General features: G+C 45.4%; 1 protein-coding gene across 4 annotated transcripts in view; it reads right to left on the bottom strand.

The window, feature by feature from the left end:
• Positions 1-19,284, bottom strand: part of CEP83 (centrosomal protein 83) — a 155,049-nt gene extending 135,765 nt beyond the window's left edge. For 2 of the 4 annotated variants that reach the window (XM_081083733.1, XM_081083730.1), the window contains exon 1: positions 18,815-19,284. The gene's annotated coding sequence lies outside the window, so the exon portion shown is untranslated. The remainder of the gene's footprint in view (positions 1-18,814) is intronic. The other 2 variants (XM_081083734.1, XM_081083732.1) reach the window with 2 other exon arrangements.
• Between the last annotated feature and the right edge of the window lie 5,036 nt (positions 19,285-24,320).

Genomic DNA, 24,320 nt, shown 5'->3' with positions numbered 1-24,320 from the left:
CTACATTTCAAGAGGTTTTTAAAGTCTGGTAAGTCCTAGGGGAGGATCTCAATAGAATCATCAGTTTTATGCTGATGTGCCAAAATGAGATTTACTCCCTTAATTTCATCTGTCCTTGGGTGTGGTTGGCACAAATAGCACTAGTTGGATTTCTGCTATCTCCCTAAGTGATTTAAGATATTTATCCTCTGGTTGGAGAGAAGTTTAAGTCATTTACACGTAAGTGTCCTTGGTTTAGGGAAGATAGGAGTTACTAGATGGCTGTAAACTGAGTGGCTGTTTAACTATCTGTCTCAGTTTTCCTGTTCCACTTGCTAAGAAATTTTCCTAGCTTCTAACTATCCGGCCTCAGAACAACAAATCAATGTATTTCTCTCTCTAGTGAGAAAGGGCACATAATCAGAATAGAGCCACAGTTGTTTAATAATTATTCACTTTACTAACTCTAGATAAGAAGTTTCCTTACAGACCCTGGGAAACTGGAGCCTGAAATAAGGCTGTAAAAAGATAAGATGCCTCGATGGGTCCATTACTTAGAAAAGAAATACATTTTGAGAACAGACCAGGAACATGACATGCTTTGATTTGGTTGCTATGCCCAGACCGTGACCCACTCCAGGAGTTTGCCTCAAGAACACTGACTATTCTCCAGTCCCAGGAACAGGAGAGCTGTTTGTAACATCATCGATTAGTCATCTTGTTATTGGACTTTGAGCTCCTCAAGGCCAGACTGCAGCCCCTACCCTCCCCTTTCCACGTTACACTTGCAGCTCACAGCTGCATGTACCTATCTTTTCCCTCACGCGTATATAATGAGCCAACTGGTGAGGGGGGGTCAGAGCAGAATTTCCAGGGTGACTGATTGCTCTCCCCATATTGCCAGCATTAATGGAATAAACACTCATATATGATTCAACCTGTCTCTGCAAGGAAATAGGACTTGATCAAAACTACCAATGAAATTGACTTAACAGAAGACTATATGCCAAAACAGCAGAATATACATTCTTTTCAAATACACATGGAACATCCTCCATGATACACCATGTGCTAGGCCACAAAACTAATCTCAATAAATTTAAAAACATCAAAATCATTCAAACAAGTGTTGGAGAGGATGTGGGGGAAAAGGAACACTCGTGCACTGCTGGTGGGAATGCAGACTGGTGCAGCCACTGTGGAAAACAGTATGGAGTTTCCTCAAAAAACTAAAAATGGAACTCCCATTTCACCCAGTGATCCCACTTCTAGGAATATATCCCAAGAAACCAGAAACACCAATCAGAAAGGATATATGCACCCCTATGTTCATAGCAGCACAATTCACCATAGCTAAGATCTGGAAACAGCCTAAATGCCCATCAGCAGATGAGTGGATTAAAAAACTGTGGTACATCTACACAATGGAATACTACGCTGCGGTAAAAAAGAAGGAACTCTTGCCATTTGCAACAGCATGGATGGACCTGGAAAGCATTATGCTAGGTGAAATTAGCCATTCAGAGAAAGATAAATACCACATGATCTCACTCATTTGTGGAATATGGAAAACTACATAGACTGATGAACAGGGACAGACCCAAAGACTGAGAAACAGTGATCAGACTATCAATCCCCAGAGGGAAAGTAGGGGAGGGTGGGGGTAAGGGGAAGAGATCAACCAAAGGACTTGTATGCATGCATATAAGCCAAACCAATGGACATGGACAACAGGGGGATGAGAACATGAGGGGGGGGGGGGGGAGGTTGGGGGTTAAAAAAAATAAAGTTTAGGCATAAAAAACACCATCAAAATCATTAAAAGTATGTAATCTGATTACATGGAATTAGCACTTCACAACAGAAAGAAATATAAATTTAACAACACACTTCAAAATACCCCATGGATCAAAGAAATCACCTGGAAATTTTTTTAAATATATTTGAATTGAATAAACACAAAAAGAGCCTATCCAAATTTATAAAATGCGTTAAAGCACTTTGAGAGAAATTTACAGCTTTAAACACTTATATCAGAAAAGAAAAAAGGTCTCAAATCAGTAATCTTAGCTTCCACCATAGGAAAATAGGGGGTGGAGGGGTAAGTAGTATACTAAGCCCAAGCAAGCAGAAAAAAAGAAAAAAATTATAGGGTGGAAATCAATGAAACAGAATAGAAAAACAGAAAAAAAGGCAATTAAATAAAAGATACTTATTTGAAAAAAATAACGAACTCTTAGCCAGATTTACCCAGAAAATAAGACAAAAGGGACAAATTACCAACATAAGAATAAAAGAGGAGGGAGAACCAAGATGGCGGCATAGGTTAACGCCGGAGTTTGCTGCTTTGAACAACTACTTCAAAAGTGAAACTAAAAGACGGAACGGACATCACCCAGAACCACTGGAACGCTGGCTGAGTGGAAGTCCTACAACTAGGAGGAAAGAGAAACGCATACGGACACTCAGAGGAGGCGCAGTGCTGAAGTCAAATTCTGAGGTGCGGAGTGCGCGGAGCGGGCTGGCGGCGGAGGGCACGGTGGGCGTTTTCAATCGGGAGGGAGTCGCAGACTCTGAGCTCCAGATCCGGGCGAGTCTTTAGGGACCCAGACTCAAATGGGAGAAGCGGGACTGCCTGGCTTCGGTCAGAGCGAGTGCAGCTTTCTCTCCGAGGTTTGCAGCAGGTGCTGGGACTCAGAGAGGCAGAGCCCCTGGGGACAGGACTGAGAGCCGCCATAACTGCTCTCTCCAGCCCACCCTGTTGATCCTGTGCAACCCGCCCAGCCCAAGCCCTGCACAGAGGCATTTGCCGGATAGCCTCGGGCAAACGCCAGATTAGCACCTCCCTAGAGGACAGAAGTTCTCTCACTGCTGACACAGCTGATTCTCATAGCCACTTGGCCTCGAGGTCAAACCCTCCCTGGAATAGCTACAACAATCAAGATTTAACTATAAGACCACGAACAAAGACCACTAGGGGGTGCACCAAGGAAGCATAACAAAATGCGGAGACAAAGAAACAGGACAAAATTGTCAATGGAAGATCTAGAGTTCAGAACCACACTTTTAAGGTCTCTCAAGAACTGTTAAGAAGCCGCCGATAAACTTAATGAGATCTACAAGAAAACTAATGAGACCCTCGATGTTATATTGGGGAACCAACTAGAAATTAAGCATACACTGACTGAAATAAAAAATATTATACAGACTCCCGACAGCAGAACAGAGGAGCGCAAGAATCAAGTCAATGATTTGAAATGCGAGGAAGCAAAAAACACCCAACCGGAAAAGCAAAATGAAAAAAGAATCCAAAAATGCGAGGATAGTGTAAGGAGCCTCTGGGACAGCTTCAGGCGTACCAACATCAGAATTATAGGGGTGCCAGAAGATGAGAGAGAGCAAGATATTGAAAACCTATTTGAAGAAATAATGACAGAAAACTTCCCTCACCTGGCGAAAGAAATGGGCTTACAGGTCCAAGAAGCGCGGAGAACCCCGAACAAAAGGAATCCAAAGAGGACCACACCAAGACACATCATAATTAAAATGCCAAGAGCAAAAGATAAAGAGAGAATCTTAAAAACAGCAAGAGAAAGAAACTCAGTTACCTACAAGGGAATACCCATACGACTGTCAGCTGATTTCTCAACAGAAACTTTGCAGGCCAGAAGGGAGTGGCAAGAAATATTCAAAGTGATGAATACCAAGAACCTACAACCAAGATTACTTTATCCAGCAAAGCTATCATTCAGAATTGAAGGTCAGATAAAGAGCTTCACAGATAAGGAAAAGCTAAAGGAGTTCATCACCACCAAACCAGGATTATATGAAATGCTGAAAGGTATCCTTTAAGAAGAGGAAGAAGAAGAGAAAGGTAAAGATACAAATTATGAACAACAAATATGCATCTATCAACAAGTGAATCTAAGAATCAAGTGAATAAATAATCCGATGAACAGAATGAACTGGTGATTATAATGGAATCAGGGACATAGAAAGGGAATGGACTGACTATTCTTGGGGGGAAAAGGGGTGTGGGAGATGCGGGAAGAGACTGGACAAAAATCGTACACCTATGGATGAGGACAGTGGGTGGGGAGTGAGGGCAGAGGGTGGGGCGGGAACTGGGAGGAGGGGAGTTATGGGGGGAAAAAAGAGGAACAAATGTAATAATCTGAACAATAAAGATTTAATTAAAAAAAAAAAAAGAATAAAAGAGGAGCCATCATTACCAAGCTCAAAGTAACTTAAAAGACTACTTTAAAAATATGAACTGTATATCAACAAATTATACATATGAAATGGACTAAATTCCTAGACACACACAAAATCTATCAAAACTCAAGAAAAAGAATTAAAAATCTGAATAGAATTATAACAAATAAGAAAACTGAATCCGTTATTAAAAATCTTCCCACAATGAAATGCGCAGGTCCATACAGCTTCACTGATGAATGCTATCACATAGTTAAAGAAGTAATAACAATCCTTTGGAAACTATTTTAGAAAAGAGTGGGAAACACCATGTAATTCCTTCTATGAAGTCAGTGTTGCCCTTATACCAAAGCTAGAGAAAGCCATCATGAAAAAAGAAACCAAAGGACTATGGTCATGTGCTGCATAGCATTTCAGTCAACAACAGATGGTATATACAACTGTGATCCCATAACACTATAATGGAGCTAAAAAATTCCTATCACCTAGTGATGTCATAGCCATTATAACATCATAGTGTAATGTATTATTCACGTGTTTGTGTTGATACTATTGTAAACAAACCTACTGCACTGCCAGACTGTACAGTAGATAATACTTGATAATGATGATAAATGACTGTTACTGGCTTATACACTTATTATTGTAGTAGCATGGACTCCTTCTAGTTATTAAAAACAAAGTTTGTGCCCTGGCCAGATGACTCAGTTGGTTGCGGCATCATCCTGTGAACCAAAAGGTTGCAGTTCAATTCCTGGTCAGGAGGGCACATACTTAAGTTGCGGGTTTGATTCCCATTGGGGTGCCTATAGGAGGAAGCCAATCAATGTTTCTCACATCAATGTCTCTCTCCCTTCCTCTCTCCCTAAAATCAATAAAAACATATCCTCATGTGAGGATAAAAATAAACTAAAATAAAATAAAAAGTTTGCTGTAAAATACTATGCCATGTTATGCCAGTATCAGGCTCATACATCTTGTTTACTGCATCTCTTAATTGTTTTATTTTCTCTTGTGCTTCATTTAATCTCATGCTGTTTTATAAATTTATTGTTGCCTAAGTGTACTATGTTTATTAAGTCTCCAGTAGTGTACAATATAATGTCCTAGGCCAGCGGTTCTCAACCTGTGGGTCGAACGACCCTTTCACAGGGGTCGCCTAAGACCATCAGAAAACACATATATAATTACATATTGTTTTTGTGATTAATCACTATGCTTTAATTATGTTCAATTTGTAACAATGAAATTGAGGGTCACCACAACATGAGGAACTGTATTAAAGGGTCGCAGCATTAGGAAGGTTGAGAACCACTGTCCAAGGCCTTCACATTCATTCACCACTCATTCATAGACTCGCCCAGAGGAACTTCCAATCCTGCAAGCTTCATTCATGGTAAGTGACCTACACATATGTACCATTTTTTAATTTTATACCATATTTTTACTGTACCTTTTCTTTGTTTGGATATGTTTAGGTAGTTACTTAACACTGTGTAACAACTGCCTACAATAACACGGTGTAGAGTAGGCTATACCATGTAAGTTTGTGTAAGTATACTCTATAATGTTCACACAATGACTAAATCATCTAATGATGCATTTCTCAGAATGTATCCCCATTGTTAAGCAGTACATGACTATAATATCTCCCATGAATGCAGACACAAAATACCTTTAAAAAAAAAAACTTAGGAAAACTAAATTCAGCAATATAAAAAAGATTATACATCATGACTCAGTGAAATTTGTCCCAGGAATACAGGGTTGGCTTCACCTCTAAAAATCAATTAATGTAGTATATCATATTAAAAGAATAAAACCATATGATCATTTCACAGGATGCAAAATTTTAAAAAAGTCTGACAAAATCCAATACCTATTCACGATTAAAAACTCTCAACAAACTAGAAACAAATGGAACTTCTCAAACCTAATAAAGGGCATCTACAAAAAACTATAGCTAGTATCAAACATAATAGTGAAAAATCTGCATAATTTTCCTCTAAGACCAGCAGTAATGCAATGCACCCTCAATACTTCTATTTAATATCTTACTAGAGGATCTAGCTCATACAATGAGGCAAAAACAAATGACCGGATGTATTAACAATCAGACTGGAAAGAAACAGAATTGTTTTATTCACAGACATGATCATTTATGCAGAAACAATATATAAAAATTGATTACATTTCTATATGCTAGCAATGAACAATTTTAAAATCAAATTATAAAAACTTCATTTCCAATAGCATCAAAAATTATCAAATTATTAGGAATATATTTAATAAAAGAAGTGTAAGCTTTATGTACTGAAAAATAAAAAACATTGTTGAGAGAAATTAAACATCTAAATAATGGAGAGACATTACATGTTCATGGGTTGGAAGACAATTATGTTAGCAATTCTTCCCACACTGATCTATGGAGTCAATGCAAATTCTATCATATCCCTGCAAAAATTTTTTTTGTAGAAATTGGCAAGCTGATCCTAAATTTTATATGTAAATGAAAAAGATCTAGAATCACTTTTAGAAAGCTGGGAGGATTTACGCTACTCATTTTGAAACTTCTGTAACACACAGTAATCAAAATAGTGCGGAACTCTAGTAAAGGTGATGGCTGGAACAAAATTGAGACTATAGAAACAAATGCTTACTTTATGGTATTCAGATTTATTTTTTAAAGACAACAATATAATTCAAGGGAAAACAACCTTTTCAACAAATGGTGCTAGGACAACTTAGCATCTACTTGATATAAAAAAACAAAAAGAACTTACATCTTATCTTACACCATACACAAAAGTTAATTCAATATGGGTCCTAGATGTAAATGAAGAAGCTAAAAATAAACCCAGAAGAAAATCTTTGTGACTTTGAATTAGGCAAAAAATTCTTAAACAGAATATCAAAAGCATAAGCCATAAAAGAAAAAAATAATAAATAAGACTTTATTAAAATATTTTGCACTTCAAAAACACCAGTAAAAGTAAGAAAACAAACCACCAACAAGGAGAAAATCTTTGTAAATATTTCTCTCATAAAAGACTTTTACCCAGAATATATAATTCAATAGTAAGACAAAAACTCCAGCTAAAAAATGCACAAAGAACTTAAGTGGACATTCCACCAAAACAGACTTATAGGCACATGAAAAGCTCAACATCATTTGTGTTTAGAGAAATGCAAATTAAAATCACAATGAGACACTACTAAAATGGCTATAATAAAAAAGACAGATGATACTAAGTGTTGGTGAGGATATGGGAAAAATGGAGCCTTTATACTTTTCTAGTAGGAATTTAACTGGTACAGTCACTTTCAAAAACATTTTGGCAGTTTGGGTTAAAAAATAACTCTCAATTGTTTTTACTCACACTTCTAACACTAAATGCATAGGTGTTTTCCTAACACCAACCAATTTTCCAACACTCCATACACCAAATGAGCGTTCCAAAATTAATTGACACTAACTACCCAGAATCAGTGCAGACCCTACAGGTGGAGGGCTTAGTCACTCAAGACTGCCCCCACTCCTGACACCAGTCACAAGTTATAGTGCAAGACACATAACTGGCATTCAAATATTGACTAAACCAATTACCAAGAAAGTAAAATTGGTTTTAAATTGGAAGCATACAATTCTGAAAGAAACTTTCAGCAATTTATTTTTTCAAATGAGAAAATAGACCAAGAAAGTTTAAGTGACTTATCAAGTCTTGGTCTCCTGAATCACAATTCTCTTCCCAGAAAATCATGATGTGTATCAATTCATGCTTATTGAAAGACTAGAGTCCCGGTACACAAAATTTGTGCACTGGGGGTGGGGGGTGTGTCCTTCAGCCCAGCCTTCACCCTCTCCAATCTGGGACCCCTTGGGGGATGTCTGACTACCGGTTTATGATCCCCACAGGAACCAGGCCTAAACCAACAGTCGGACATCCCTCTCACAATCTGGGACTGCTGGCTCCCAACCACTTGCTTGCCTGCCTGCCTGATTGCCCCTAACTGCTTCTGCCTGCCAGCCTGACCACCCCCTAACCACTCCCCTGCCAGCCTGATCAACACCTAACTGCTCCCCTGCCAGCCCAATCACCCCCAACTGCCCTCCCCTGCTGGCCCAGTCGCCCCAACCTGCCTTCCCCTGCAGGTCTGGTCCACCCCAACTGTCCTCCCCTGTTGGCCTGATCACCACAACTGCCCTCCCCTGCCAGCCATCTTGTGGCTGTGGGTGCCGCCATCTTTGAGGGCGTGGCAGTCAATTAGCATATATCCTCCTTATTGGCTGTGGGCGTCACCATCTTTGACAGCGGGGCAGTCAATTAGCATGTTCCCTCCTTACTGGCTGTAGGCACCGCCATTTTGCGATGGCATGAGGGTCAATTAGCATATTCCCTCTTTATTAGATTACTAGGGGCCCGGTGCACGAAATTCGTGCACTGGGGGGGGGGGAGTATCCCTCAGCCCAGCCTGCCCCCTCTCACATACTGGGAGCCCTCAGGGGATGTCCTATTGACAGCTTAGGCCTGCTCCCTGCTCCCCTTGGGGAGCAGGCCTAAGCCACAGTCTGGCCTCCCTTTGTGGGAGGTGACCGGGCTGATCAGGGGAAGGCACCAGCCCCATAAACTCGCTGCTGCAGCTACTGCCAGTCACCGGAGCCAGCAAGGTTTTTTCATCAACACGGACTCCAGTCCCATCACCATGAAAAAATGACAACTTTTTTTAGGCATTTTCAAAATGTGTCTTTCATATAATAATAATTTCTTTATTATTTTTTTATCCTCACCTGAGGATATGTTTCCATTGATTTTTAGAGAATGAGAAAGAGAAAGGGAAAGACAGAGAGAAACATCAAAATGAGAGGAACACTTTGATTGGTTGCCACCTGCATGAGCCCTGACCTGGGCCCCGGCCAGGGAGGAGCCTGCAACCTAGGTACATGCCCTTGGTCAGAATTGAACCCAGACCCTGCCATCGGCAGACCAAGGCATTATCCACTGAGCCAAAGTGGCTAGGGCAGGATATGACATTTCTTAGCCCTCCAGCAGTGGACCTTCACTTTTTTCACCAGGAGTGTGGTGAAAAACCCTAGATCACCGTTTTGGATTCTTACTACCCAAGTTACTAAGAATATTACCAGTGGCGTACAGGGAGCTTAATCAATGAGCGGTCAGAAAAGGTGCTTCCTCTGTAGTTCACACCAATCTGTGGCTTGGCACCGCACCCACCCCCACCCCAGGCTTGATGCCCCTGGCCCAGGCTTCAGGCCTGGGCAGGGGAACCCCATCTCCCCTGATCACGGGCTCTACCCTTGCCCAGGCCTGACACCTTGGCCAGAGGCGTCGACCCCCATCACCCTCCGATTGCCAGATTGGCCCCTTGCCCAGGCCTGATGCCCCCGCCAGAGGCGTTGACCCCCATCACCCTCCGATCGCCTGATCGGCCCCTTGCCCAGGCCTGACGCCTCCGCCAGAGGTGTCAGGCTTGGACAGGGGACCCCCATCTCCCCCTATAACTGGCTCGGACCCCCGCCCAGGCCTGAGGCCTCTGGCCCAGGCATCAGGCTTGGGCAGGGGACCCCCATCTCCCTCTGATCACTTGCTCCACCCCCCCGCCCAGCCTGACGCCTCTGACCCAGGCTTCAGGCTTGGGCAGGGGACCCTCATATCCCCCCAATCACCGGCTCCGCCCCCCACCCAGGCCTGATGGCTCGGCCAGAGGAGTTGACCCTCATCACCCTCCAATCACCGGATCAGCCCCTTGCCCAGGCCTGAGGCCTCCGGCAGAGGTGTCAGGCCTGGGCAGGGGACCCCCAGCTCTCACCATCCCCGGCTCCGTCCCTGCTACCCAGGATCTCTGGCACCACCCCTGCCAAGACCTAAGGCCTCTGGTGGAGGCATTAGTCCTGGGCAGGAGACCCCCAGCTCCCCGCGATCTCCTGCTCTGCCCCTGCCTAGACCTAATGCCTCTGACCAAGGGTTAGGTCTGGGCAGAGGACCCCCAGCTCCCTGCGATTGCAGGCTCTGCCCCTGCCCAGGCCTAATGCCTCTGGCCAAGGCATTAGGCCTGGGCAGGGGACCCCCAGCTGCTTACGATTGCTGACTCTGCCCTGCTCCCCGCGATGGCTGGTTCCACCCCTGCCCCCCGCAGTTGCAGGCTCCGCCCCTGCCCTGGCCTAACGTCTTTGGCCAAGGCTTTAGGCCTGGGCAAGGGACCCCTAGCTCCCCGGACTGCCGGCTCCACCCCTGCCCAGCTCCCATTGCCGGCTCCACCCCTGCTTCCCGCTATCAGCACCGGGTTCTCTGATCACCCCAGGGCCGCCTTTGCCCTGCCCCCAGCTCTTAGCTCCCCCTTGGGTTTCCGATCACCGTCAGTGGCGGGGGCTTCTTCTGTCCTTTCCCTTTCGCCTCCCAGCATTGTGCCTACATATGCAAATTAACCGCCATCTTTGTTGGTGGTTAACCGCCACCTTAGTTGGCAGTTAATTTGCATATCGCCCTGATTAGCCAATGGGAAGGGTAGTGGATGTACGGCTAATTACCATGTTTCTCTTTTATTAGATAGGATAGAGGACTAGAGGCCCAGTGCACGAAATTCATGCACGTGGGGGGGGGGGTCCCTCAGCCCAGCCTGCACCCTCTTGCAATCCGGGACTGCTGGCTCTTAACCGCTCACCTGCCTGCCTGCCTCATCACCCCTAACCACTCTGTCTGCCTGCCTAATCGCCCTTAATCACCTCTACCTGCCTGCCTGACCACCCCTAACCCCTCTGCCTGCCTGCCTGACTGCCCCTACCTGCTTGCCTGCCTGCCTGATCGCCTCTAACCGCCTCTGCCTTGGCCCCAGCCGCCACGGTTTCATCTGGAAGGCTGTCCAGAATGACTTCCAGAAGGTTATTCAGCTGTCCGGTTTAATTAGTATATTACACTTTTATTATTATAGAAGTTTTCCATGAACTTCCAGAAGTAATATAAAAATATTCTTTAAAGAACCATTTCAGCTTCATCTCCCCTAGCTCTGTCTGGCTATATCAGTTATGGAAAATTCTAATGTTATTACTTAAGAGCTTTTTTGTTCAGAATACACTAATCTTTAATCGAACCAGTTTTTTTATGTGTCCTTCACAAACACTATAATTTCAACATATTCTTATCATGCATCTTTTTGTGAAAAAAATGTACAAGTTATAATGTCCTACTCCAATAATATATACTTAACTAGTAGCCCGGTGCACAAAATTCATGCACATTAAAAGGGAATTAATTGCCCTAACCAGTTTGGCTCAGTGGATAGAGCATCGGACTGCAGACTCAAGGGTCCCAGGTTCGATTCTGTTCAAGGGCATGTACCTTGGTTGCGGGCACATGCCCAGTGGGGAGTGTGCAGGAGGCAGCTGATCGATGTTTCTCTCTCATTGATGTTTCTAACTCTCTATCCCTCTCCCTTCCTCTCTGTAAAAAATCAGTAAAATATATTTTTTTAAAAAGGGAATTAATTAGCAGAGATATTTTAATATTGCTATTTGCCCTTTCTCTATAATAGAAGAGTGAGAGATGAAAGGAAATTAGTAAAATGTATATGAAAATAATATATAAATTTATTAATAAATAAACAGTAACAAAAGGATATAACAACAGAGGCACGATATAAAAACAACAAAAATATGACATAAAAACAACAGTGATGCAAACAATGGCTGATAAAGTGATTAAACTTATTCTAATATCTCCCTGTACACCACATTAAGAGGGAAAACACTTTCAGAGTGCTTGACTAATTTCCCTTGTGATGAAGTACTTAGAACTTTAACTGTAACATCACATGCTCTTCAAACTCGAGAGAAAGCAACATATAAGTGACCATGTGCAAAAAAGGGTTCAGGTAGGAACATGCCTACTCTGTCTAGAGTTTGTTCTTGTCATTTATTAATAGTCATCACAAATGCTGGCATCATGGGAAACCGTCGTCGAATCAATTTAAATGGGAGGCCAGCGTCAGATGGGGACAAATTAATTCTTGGAATCAGAACGGCCTCTCCCTCTGCAGATCCTGATAATACTTCAGCTTCTATAATGTTAGGTCGTAATCTTTTGATAATAAATCTGGTACCATTACAAAGACCCTACTTACTATTGAGATTTCTCAATAGCATGATGATTGCACCCACTTTCAATTTTAATTTATGACACGGCATTCCCCAAGGAGTAATACTATTCAGAAATTCGATGGGGAAATTTTCCTTTGTTTCTTTGTTATGGGGTGGGGCCAACAATATTAGTAACAAATAAACAGAATTAAAACTTTATTGTGGGGAGCCACTACAGTGTTTTGGACAGGGTCAAGCCTTGGACTGATGAGAGGGCACAGTCCTCTCATTGCCACGTGCAAGTCCCAGCTTGCAGCACAATTATAGCCAACAGCTATAGTTGTAAGCTTGAACCTATGGTCCGAACACGTGGCCCCACGTGCCTGAGTGATGCGGGCTTGACAGAGTTCAGGTGCATGTAGTTGAGTAGGATTGAAACCCAGGAGAATGTTTGTAAACATCTTGGTCACGCCCTTACTTTGCCTTGTAGCATCTGCTATAAACTAAAGGCATGGCTGTGGGCGTGTCTCTCAGAGAAGCAGCATCCCACCGAGACCCGGCTTTCATTCTCTCGTCTGTCTTTTCTAAGCCTTTCAGCAGCCCCACTCAGGTTCACACTTTAGAAAGATCTGCCTCCACGCTCCCAGGGTGGGTTCCTGCCTCAAACTTGGCCCTTACAGGAAACAGCTCCAGGAAACAGCTTGGGGGCGGGCACAGCCGTTGCCAAGACAACCCCTGTAGGACTGACTTCCTTCCGGTTGGTCGAGGCTGTTCGTCCGTATGTGAGGAACATCACCCATCGTTTTTATATAAGTAGATTATATTGAACTAGAGTCCCAGTGCACAAAATTCGTGCACAGGTGCGGTCCCTAGGCCTGGCCGGTGATCAAAACACGAGCATCAGGCATGGAAGGGCAGGTCTCAGCTGACCTCTGGGCCCTAGGCAGCACTGGGAGCCTCTGGGATGCCCAGCAGTGCCACATGGAAGCCAGGCAGGCAGCGTACTCTCTCTTCTGGCTGGCCTCATGGACCAGTTCCTGTGTGAACCCATAGAGAGCCCGACCGGCCCCTATGGTCCTGTCAGCTGCAGCCCGGCTCACCTGAAAGAGGCCGCGCGGGTGCAGGGCAGGCTCTTCGCAAGCACCCAGCACCTGAGCGCGGGGGCTTCCCCAGCGCATGAGCCCTGGCATCCCAAGGGAGGGTAGCAGGGTGAGTGAGAGCAAGCTCAGTGGACACCCCACTTTCTCACCGCACCTCCATCCCTGTCACCCCCAACCCCAGGTAGCCAGTGAGAGGTCGCAGCACATCGCCTATGCCCGCCATGTTCCACACTTCCCCCTGGTGGTCAATGTACATCATAGCGAGCAGTTAAACCCCCTGTCTCCTGGTCGAACGACTACCCGAGGGGACACTTTGCATATTAGGCTTTTATTATATAGGATGCCCTTTAACATACCCCAAATGCCTGCCTTCAACCAAATGCTATTCAGTTGAGAAAGACAGATTGAATGTGAGCACTAGAGATATGTGCTTCAATCTCATCAGGAAAATTTCTGTAGTCCAGCGCCAATGTTTTCAATGGTTGGTAAATTATACTGCAATTGTGTTACTGGGCAACAAACAACTCAGAAGCTAGGTCAACAAACTCACCAAGAAATCAGAGAATCAGACGAAGATTTATAAAAGTACTCTGAGACTAAACTTTACCTTTTTATACCAATAAGTGAAGTAACTCTTTGTTATAACATCAGATATAGGATTTACAGCAAGACTATAAAAATTAATTAGAATTTATTTAAAGACATTATGTGAGGGTGAAAGGCGCTTCCCGAAAGAGAATGGCTAGGTTTAGGTTCCTCCTAACTCTATGAATTTTAATCCAAAAGCAATTTGAAGTTACAATATGCAGAAAGCAAATAACTAGGTACTTTCTAACTTCCTCAATTGCTTTCTTCCTGGATTAGGGCTAGACTGCACTGTCTGTGATCTCTCCATGAACCTGAGAAGCATCTGGATAGAAAAATATAATTGGTAATTTATAAGGACCAGATGAAAGTATTGACATAATTTCATTAGTCTTGACTAGGTAAAAAGTAAAATGGAAAGAGGTAAAATGGGAGATAGGGAGAAAGGGATAGAAGGGAGGGAGGGGGATGGAGAGGGAGGGGGCGGGGGAGAGGGTGAGGGAGAAGGAGAGGAGACACGTGGGAGGGGGGAAGGAAGTATTTTTAAAGGAAACTTCTAAGGAGGAACCAGGAAATTTACCAAACTCTCCAAGTCCACTAGAGAGCAGTGACCTCCTGAGGGAGTCTTTACCAGTGATATTGTCATGGGAAATTCTCAAATATTCACACTTTCTAGGAACAGAACCTTTTCTTTCTGATTCCAATGAATCTCCTTTCATTAATCCCCTTTCTTATAGTTTACAGTTGCCCTTCCTCAGTTACTCAAAAAAACTTGCTTTTACTTACACTACACTATAAAAGGAAGATGGGGGGGGGGGGGTAAAAATGCACATTTCTCATCTCTAAATTTATTCAGCAACTTCTGCTTGGAAGAGGCTAAGGATACAGCGCACTGAGATCTGATGTCTTGCCCTTAGGGAGCTTACAATCTAGTTAGGGACCAAGTCATACATAGAAATGATTTTTAAAAATACAATATAAAGTATAAGTATCAAGTGAGTATGTCTGATAAATACATATTATAGGATTTTGGAGGTGATGGAGTTCAGAAAATGTCACTCCAAAATATGCCATTGGGTATGCTGATTACTTTGAGTTAAAAGCACAGGAGAAACAGCAAGTTCAAGAGGGGCGCTCTGACCCTCCTTTAGTTTCCTGAAAGTAGGAGATAAAACTCCCATGTGAAAGGTGCCCTCCCTGTAAGGAAGAAGACATTCTATCATCAGAAATGAGAAATCAAAGCTCAGAAATCTGTACAAACAAACCCTGTTAAATCCTTATCTTCCTACCAATGGTTCCCAACCTTCTGGCCCTTTAAATACAGTTCCTCATGTTGTGACCCAACCATGAAATTATTTTCATTGCTACTTCATAACTGTAATGTTGCTACATTACAGTAGCAACTGTAATGTAAATATCTGATATGCAGGATGGTCTTAGGCGACTCCTATGAAAGGTCATTCGACCGCCAAAGGGGTCGCGACCCACAGGTTGAGAACCGCTCTCTAGTCACTTCTCCACAATTTACTACTCCTAGCCCAGTGGTTGGCAAACTGTGGGTCTCAAGCCACATGCGGCTCTTTGGCCCCTTGAGTGTGGCTCTTCCACAAAATACCAACTTCTGCGCATGGGCCACGAAGTTTCAATCACACTGTACGTGCACGCCCACACGTGGTATTTTGTGGAAGAGCCACACTCAAGGGGGCAAAGAGCCGCAGTTTGCCGACTACTGTCCTAGCCCAAATCCCTCTGTCTAGACCAGTGGTTCTCAACCTTTCTAATGCCGCGACCCTTTAATATAGTTCCTCATGTTGTGGTGACCCCAATTTCATTGTTACAAATTGAACATAATTAAAGCATAGTGATTAATCACAAAAACAATATGTAGTAATTATATATATGATTTCCAATGGTCTTAGGTGACCCCTGTGAAAGGGTCGTTCGACCCACAGGCTGAGAACCGCTGCTCTAGACAATAAATTGTCTAGACCAGCGGGAAATTGTCTAGACCAGCGGGAAATTGTCTAGAGCAGTGGTTCTCAACCTGTGAGTCGCGACCCCTTTGGGGAACTCAAGGGATTCACCATTTGGGGTGCTCTAGTAAAAAATGCAAGGTAGCTTTATTTACCTGCAGCAAGGGAGGATTAGCCATTGCTTATATACACTATTTGGGAAGTTACAAGTTGATTTCACTTATTATTGGGTTAGGTTCCTGTCAATCTCATCCTTTTGATAACTGGTCTGCAAAATACTGCGCTACATTTTAACATTTAGCAAGAATAGCATTTAGTAAGAATGGCCCAGACCTTGAGACTCTTGCCCTATCTAACAAGGTCAGGTAGGTAGAATGACAAGAAGACTGGTAAAGAAGAGAGAAAGCACATAGCAGGTTTAGAGGATAGTGAAGAAACCAGTGTGATGAGTGAGATCATAGCTTTTCTATAAAAAATATAAAAACCTGAAAACGCAGAGTGCAGAGAGACTTTTAAGAGTCCAGGTTAAGAAATGTGAACATTAGTCAGTAGGAAAATGTACTTCTGGAAATTCTTTTACATAGATACATACACACATTCCCTAAAAATACACACCAATTAGACAACTTGATAAAATTACTCACTGAACCTAATACATTATGTATGACAAAGGTAAAATAAAACATTTACTTTAGACAGAGACAGCACATGGAAAACACAAAGAATTCTGACAATTCACTAGTCTTTCTGTTAAGATTTCATTCTTCTAAGCTTGAATTAGAACTTCCCATGACAAAATGCTGACATCTGATTACTCAAGATTTTGATTCTTCTTCTCTGCTTATCTTGACCAACTTGAATATTTCAATTACTTCAGCATCAGCAATTGGGGAAGAAAAAGGGATAGAGGACTAAAATGAAGCCTATGGATTTGTGCAATACAGTAAGGACAGGATATAAAGAACATTAAATTTCAAGTTCTAATTTCCATTTACTAATAGCTTGATTTCAAAGAAGTCATTGATTCTGTTTCTCAAATGTTCTCACATACTTGCATACATACCTGAAAGGTTACTGTATTCCAAATAGTATGGAAAATGCTCTGAAAACTATTTACCAGGCAAATTATATCATTAAAGTTTAGCTCTGGCCAGTGTCACTCAGTTGGTTGGAGCGTCATCATCCCATACACCAAAGGTGGTGGGTTCAATTCCCATTCAGGGTACATATCTAAGTTGCAGATTCGATTCCCTGTCAATGTTTCTCTCTTTCTCTTTCTCCCTTTTCCCCTCTCTCTAAAATCAGTAAGAATATCCTTGAGTGATGAGGATTTAAAAAATTATATCATTTAGGATTCAATGACTGAGGAATGATGTTTATTGGCTAAACCAGCCGTGGGCAAACTACGGCCCGCGGGCCGGATTCGGCCCGTTTGAAATGAATATAACTAAAAAAAATAAGACCGTACCCTTTTATGTAATGATGTTTACTTTGAATTTATATTAGTTCACACAAACACTCCATCCATGTTTTTGTTCCAGCCCTCCGGTCCAGTTTAAGAACCCATTGTGGCCCTCGAGTCAAAAAGTTTGCCCACCCCTGGGCTAAACGGAGGCTTAGAAACCACCTGTGGACAATCAGTGTTTCAATTTCCTAAAGCTCTATGTAACCCTAAGTTGGCATTACTCCATTATTTGAGAAAATTCCTTAATATAATAGTCTGCACACTTCATCAGGTTACAAAAGAAAATACCGAAAGGAAACGGAACACCTGACATACTCTGTCCTAAATAATCAAAGGGTAATCAAATTCATTTGCAACTCTCTGGAGAATCCTGTATGACACAAATTTAAAGCATTCTCATCATTCTAAACCAGCGGTTCTCAACCTGTGGGTCACGACCCCTTTGGCGGTCGAACGACCCTTTCACAGGGGTCGCCTAAGACCATCCTGCATATCAGATATTTACATTATGATTCATAACAGTAGCAACATTAAAGTTATGAAGTAACAACGAAAATAATTTTATGGTTGGGTCACAACATGAGGAACTGTATTTAAAGAGCCAGAAGGTTGAGAACCACTGTTCTAAACAAAATGAGTCTGAAATCAAACCAAAATGTAAAAGGTGACTGTTAACTGTAACCACCCATGAACTTAGAGAATTCTGAATCCAGGTAACTGTAGGATACTTTTAATTATATTCTAGCTGAATATTAGGCTTGTTTACGAAGCTGTTGCTTGGTAACAGAAGCAATGCTTTCACAGCCTGCTCGGTTTTAGATCTACTCAAGTATTTGGTGCTCATAGTCTGAACGCATTACAAACTATATGAGAAACTATGAACAAGTTTCTTGTTATCCTAGACTTCTTTGATATTTTACTGAAATAGCTTCATCATTACAACTAATGACCACAGTATTTTAAAGTATTTAGCAGTGGGCATTTTTACGAGCCAAGTGCCCCATTATTATGGTCAAAAGCTGGACACTAAGGATGTATCATCAGCGGCCACTCAAGCACAGCATTCATGACATATTTCTAGACGTACCTCTGTAACGGCAGCCAACAACACGATTTAACATTGTCTTCACGGGCAAGGAAAATGGTAGCATAGCAATTTCATCCCAAATTAAACGGGAGGTGCCACATACTTAGCCAGTTACTAACCTGGCTGCACAAGCACGGCGCGGGAGTGCAGCAAAAAGCTCCAGCTTCTCGTGCACTGACTGCTACGGAACAGCCTGCGCTGCCAACCCCCGCTCAATTACAAGGCGAGGAAAAAACAAACCGAGGGCACGTTCTGAACAGAAAAGAATGAGGATTCCAACATACGGACAAGATAGCGTCCCCCTAAAACGAGGGTACGTACCAGACTCACACACAGCCTTGCAACGTGCGGACAGGAAACGAACAGTGACCTGTGTGCCGGCCCCGATGGCCACCGAGGGACCCCTCCAACAGCTCCAGCCACCGGCACCCACTCAGCTCTTCTCGCCGGGGCATTGGGGCGAAGGGAGCCGGGCCCACGCGCGGGGTTCGCGCCCAGCCCTCCACGCCGGGCGAGTCCGGGAGGCCGCTCGCGGCGCGGGCTGACCAGGAGGAGGAGGACGACCCGGCCCGTCGGGCTCCCCCGGCGGGGAAAGGTGAGGGGTCCCGGGAGAGCTCCCGGGGTGGGGACGCGGCCGCCGAGCAGCGCCCCTCTCCTCCGCGGCGGGCCGGCCTTCTCAGGGGTGCGGCGGGAATCCCACCTCCACCCGCGGGCCCTCCAGGCGTAGGGGTGGCCAGAGTCGCGGGACCCCGGGGCGCACGCAGCAGGAAGTCCCGCCCCTCGGTGACGTCACCGACGCGGCGGCCCGAGGCCGTTAAAGGGAGGAGCGAGCGAGCCGGGGCGGGGCCGCCAGCCTCTACGGCGGCGACGCTGCCCCGGAGCCACGCCCCCAGGCGGCCGCTGAGCGACGCGGAGGTACCCAGAGCCCCAAGGGACGGGAACCCGAGGGCCACCTGCTTCTCGGGGCCGGGTGCGGCGCGGGGTTGAGCGGAAGCCGATGATGTTTCCCCTTTTCGCGTTTCTCCGTCCCTCTGCCCGCTCTCACCACACTCTGCTCGGAGGGCTCCGAGGTGGTCCTGCCGCCACCCCGCCCGCCTCCGTGCTCAGGTGGGGGCGCGGCGCGGCTGGCCTTCGGGGACCGCGGGGCCAGCAAGTCCACCGGCCCCGCCCCGGCCGCCTGCTCACAGCCCACCGCGGACTGCCCTCCAGCCCGGGCCCCCGGTTGGTCTGCACTGCAGGTTGTAACTAGACTTGGAAGCAGAGAGGCGAGCTTTGGAGAAGGGCGTCGGGCACGTGCCCACGAATGAATGAGGAGGGTCAGCCTTTCCCAGCAGGTGGTAGCGGGGTGGCGGCAGTACCACCTCAATCCCGCGCCGCACCCCGCCCCGAGAATCAGGCGGCCCGTCGGGTTTCCCGTCCCCTGGGGCTGACCCTCCCCATCCCTCCGCCACGCTAGTTCCGGGCCTCGGTTTGGGTTTGATCCTCACTGCATTGTGAAGCACGGCTTATTTTTGCCCCCAACGTCAACATTTTGGGGCTCTCCTTATGATCAGAAAGGCAGCTGACTTATGACCGTATTTTGTTGAAACGAGCAAAGAGGAGCCATTAGAAGTGACAGGGAATTGGGTACCGGGGTGTTAATCTGATCAGTGAACAGATTCTAGAATCCAGAAATAAACTGCTGTGTATGTGTGAGTGTTTAATAATAATTCACATTTACTGAGCACTTATCAAGTACTGGAGCACTTTTTCGGGTTATCTTATTTAAAACCCTCTAGTGTCTCGATTCTACAGCGTTACCCAGAGCCATTACTCGTCAGTGTGGAAGCCAGTCTGTCTCCAGAAGCCTCGGAGGTCAGCAGTAAAATGCACATTACAAATCACTGGTCAAGGGGAAAAGATGGTCAGTGGGACAGGCTTTACATCTACTTTCTCAAATAAGTACCAGATGGATCAAGGAATTAAAGAATGAAACCATAGCCCTAGCCGATTTGGCTCAGTGGATAGAGCGTCACTGGTGGACTGAAGGGTCCCAGGTTTGATTCAGGTCAAGGGCATATACTTCAGTTGCAGGTTCCTTGGGTTGGGGGGGGGGGGGGCGGCATGCAGGAGGCAACCAGTCCATGTGTCTCTCTCACCTGGATATTTCTGTCTCTCCCTCTCCCACTCTCTCTAAAAATATCCTCAGGTGAGGATTAACAACAACAACAAAAACTTGGTGTAGAGTTGAAATTGGTACAACCTAATTTACCAAAATTTAACATAAGCGTTAATCTTTGCCTCAACAATCTCATTTGCTCTAAAGCAGCGGTTCTCAACCTGTGGGTCGCGACCCCTTTGGCGGTCGAACGACCCTTTCACAGGGGTCGCCTAAGACCATCCTGCATATCAGATATTTACATTACGATTCATAACAGTAGCAACATTACAGTTATGAAGTAGCAACGAAAATAATTTTACGGTTGGGTCACAACATGAGGAACTGTATTTAAAGGGCCAGAAGGTTGACAACCACTGCAGGAAAAAAGCTAAAAGAAAACAGATTCAATGTCGGAGCTGACCAGCAGACCCTGAGTGAAGGATAAGTGGATTACTCCAACACCATGTTTGCTGTAAAAGAGATGGCTAAGGGACTGCCAGACTAAAGGAACCAGGTAGCCTCCATTGCCTGCCTTCTTAGGCTTTTATTGTAGCAGCAGTTTGAGATAAGTTTAGCTTTTAGATACAATCAGTAAGGTAAGTAATCTTGGGAGGACATATGTGTTTGTAGTGTCCTTTAAGCAAGGACACTCGTAAGATTAACCATAAGGATTCCAGTAAACACCCGGGGGTCTGCACATGCACAGACTTGTTTGGAAAGATCAAAGAATAATTAGGGGCACCACCTTCGGCACTCCCCAAGTCGGAATTTCAATAAACAGGGCAGGCAGCCTTCCGCACACTTCCCTTTTCTCAGAATGTCCTCCTTACAAATTTTCCAACCAAGTCTCATGTGCTCCAACAATTAAGCCCTAGCTAGTTTGGCTCCATGGATAGAGCCTCGGCCTGCTGACTGAAGGGTCACAGGTAATTGCCTGGGTTGTGGGCTCCATCCCCAGTAGGGGGCATGCAGAAGGCAACCAATCAATGATTCGCTCTCATTACATTGATGTTTCTATCTCTCTCTTCCTCTCTGAAATAAGTAAAAATATATATATTTTTAAAAACATATTCACAAGGATGTTCTTCACTCCCTTTTTTATGACAGGTGATTCTAGAAATAAGTGCCACCACTAAGACATTAAATTATGGTGCATACATATAATGGTATATCCTTGAGCCATTAAAAACAATGATGTCAATCTCTTTTTATATGAAAGTGTATCCATAGCATATATGTTGGGTATTTATTCCAGAAACAAAGCAGAATATAGATCAGTATGAACAGTATAATACCAACATGAGTATGTGTTGTGTGTGTATGTGTGTATATATATTTGTGCACATGGGCGGGGGGAACCTCAGCTCGGCCTGTACCCTCTCCAATCCGGGGCCCCTCAGGGGATGTCTGACTGCCTCTCACAATCCAGGACTGCTGGCTCATAACCACTTGCCTGCCTGCCTGCCTGCCTGCCTGATCGCCCCTAACCCTTCTTCCTGTCTACGTGCCTGATTGCCCCTAACTGCTCCCCTGCTGGCCCTATCGTCCCTAACCACCTCTGCCTCACCCCACACCCATGACCCAGGCTTCCCTCCCTCTGGCAAGCCACAGGCACCCAGGCCGGCCGCAGCCACGGGGATTGTGGGCGGGCGGCTTCACCTAGGCCACAGCCACAGGTGCCTGGGACCACAGGGGGGGTGGCTTGTCTCTCTACCGGGCCACAGGCGCTGGCGCCTGGGACCGTGGGGCAGGCAGCTTGTCCCTCTCCCAGGCTGCGGGTGCAGGCAAAGCCGTTGGTGCCTGGGACCGCAGGGCAGGTGGCTTGTCCCTCTACAGGGCAACAGGCACAGGCACAGCCACTGGCACCCGATCACGGAGCAGGCAGCTTGTCCCTCTCCCAGGCCGCAGTCACAGCTGCTGGCACCTGAGACCGCAGGGCATGCGGCTTATCCCTCTCCCAGGCTGCAGCCTGGCTGGTACTCATTTCTCTCTCGCGAGCTCATTTGTGCCTGGTTGGTCCCCATTCCTCTCTCCCCAGTGTTGAGTGTCTGAACCATTACGGTGTGATGACCATTTGCATGTTAGCTGTTTATTACATAGGATATATATGTTTTTACATGTACAAAAAGATCTGGAAGGATGTTGGCCAAATTGCAAGGGACTTTTAGCTTTTGAACTTTTCTATGTGAATTTTTAAGTAATGAACATATCATTTTCCTAAAAACAAAGTTGTTTTGTTTTTTAATTAAGGATATACCAGTGGAAGAGGCAAGCAGTTGACTATAGCCCTCACAGCTGGATAATTAATGTGAACTAATTGTATCTGAGATCTAAGTCTCAGCTTTTCAAGTGCCCAAAAGTTTTATTATATTAACTTACCTGGGGTTGAATGATCTAACTCAAGGGTCCTCAAACTACGGCCCGCAGGCCACATGCAAATACAAATATTGTATTTGTTCCCGTTTTGTTTTTTTACTTCAAAATAAGATATGTGCAGTGTGCATAGGAATTTGTTCATAGTTTTTTTTTTAAACTATAGTCCGGCCCTCCAACAGTCTGAGGGACAGTGAACTGGCCCCCTGTTTAAAAAGTTTGAGGACCCCTGACCTAACTCATCACTTGGACATCATGATTCTAATTCCCCAAATTGGGCTGGGTATCCTTCCTATGTGTTCTCTATGTGTCTTTCATAATTGTCACACTGAATGGTAATTCCGTTTTTCCACCACTAGTCTGTTTGCTCCTACCATATATATGTATACACATACACACATATCTTTTTTTCTGCCGTATATATTTATTTTCCCCTAATTCATTGTTAGTCATCTACTTTATTTTTGTGTGCAAAAATTTAGTTTTAATGTAGCCAAAATGCTAATAGAATTATATAGATACTAGGGGCCCGGTGCACGAAATTCGTGCACTGGGTGTGTGCGGGGGGTGGGGGGGAGTGTCCATCAGCCCAGCCTGCCCCCTCTCACATACTGGGAGCCCTCAGGCGTTGACCCCCATCACCCTCCAATCGCAGGATCGGCCCCTTGCCCAGGCCTGACGCCTCTGACAGAGGCGTCAGGCCTGGGCAGGGGACCCTCATTTTCCCCCATCATTGGTTCTGCCCCCAGCCCAGGCCTGATGCCTCTGGCCCAGGCATCAGGCCTGGGCAGGGGACCCCCAGACCCCTCCGATTGCTGGCTCTGCCCCTTGCCCAGGCCTGATGCCTCGGCCAGAGGCGTAGACCCCCATCACCCTCCGATCACCTGATCGGCCCCTTGCCCAGGCCTGACGCCTCCGCCAGAGGTGTCAGGCTTGGACAGGGGACCCCCATCTCCCCCCGATCACTGGCTCTGACCCCCACCCAGGCCTGAGGCCTCTGGCCCCGGAATCATGCCTGGTCAGGGGACCCCCATCTCCCTCTGATCGCTTGCTCCACCCCCCGCCCAAACCTCATGCCTCTGACCCAGGCTTCAGGCCTGGGCAAGGGGACCATCATATCCCCCCAATCCCCGGCTCCGCCCCCCACCCAGGCCTGATGCCTCAGCCAGAGGAGTTGACCCTCATCACCCTCGGATCACCAGTCACCGGATTGGTCCCTTTCCCAGGCCTGAGGCCTCCGGCAGAGGTGTCAGGCCTGGGCAATGGATCCCCAGCTCCCCGCGATCTCCCGCTCTGCCCCTGCCCAGGCCTAAC

Source organism: Myotis nattereri (genome assembly GCF_964212035.1).
Source record: "Myotis nattereri genome assembly, chromosome: 2".
In the NCBI taxonomy this organism is placed as follows: Eukaryota; Metazoa; Chordata; class Mammalia; order Chiroptera; family Vespertilionidae; genus Myotis; species Myotis nattereri.
Note: the sequence above shows the minus strand (reverse complement) of the source record. Positions and strands in the feature narration are given on the sequence as shown.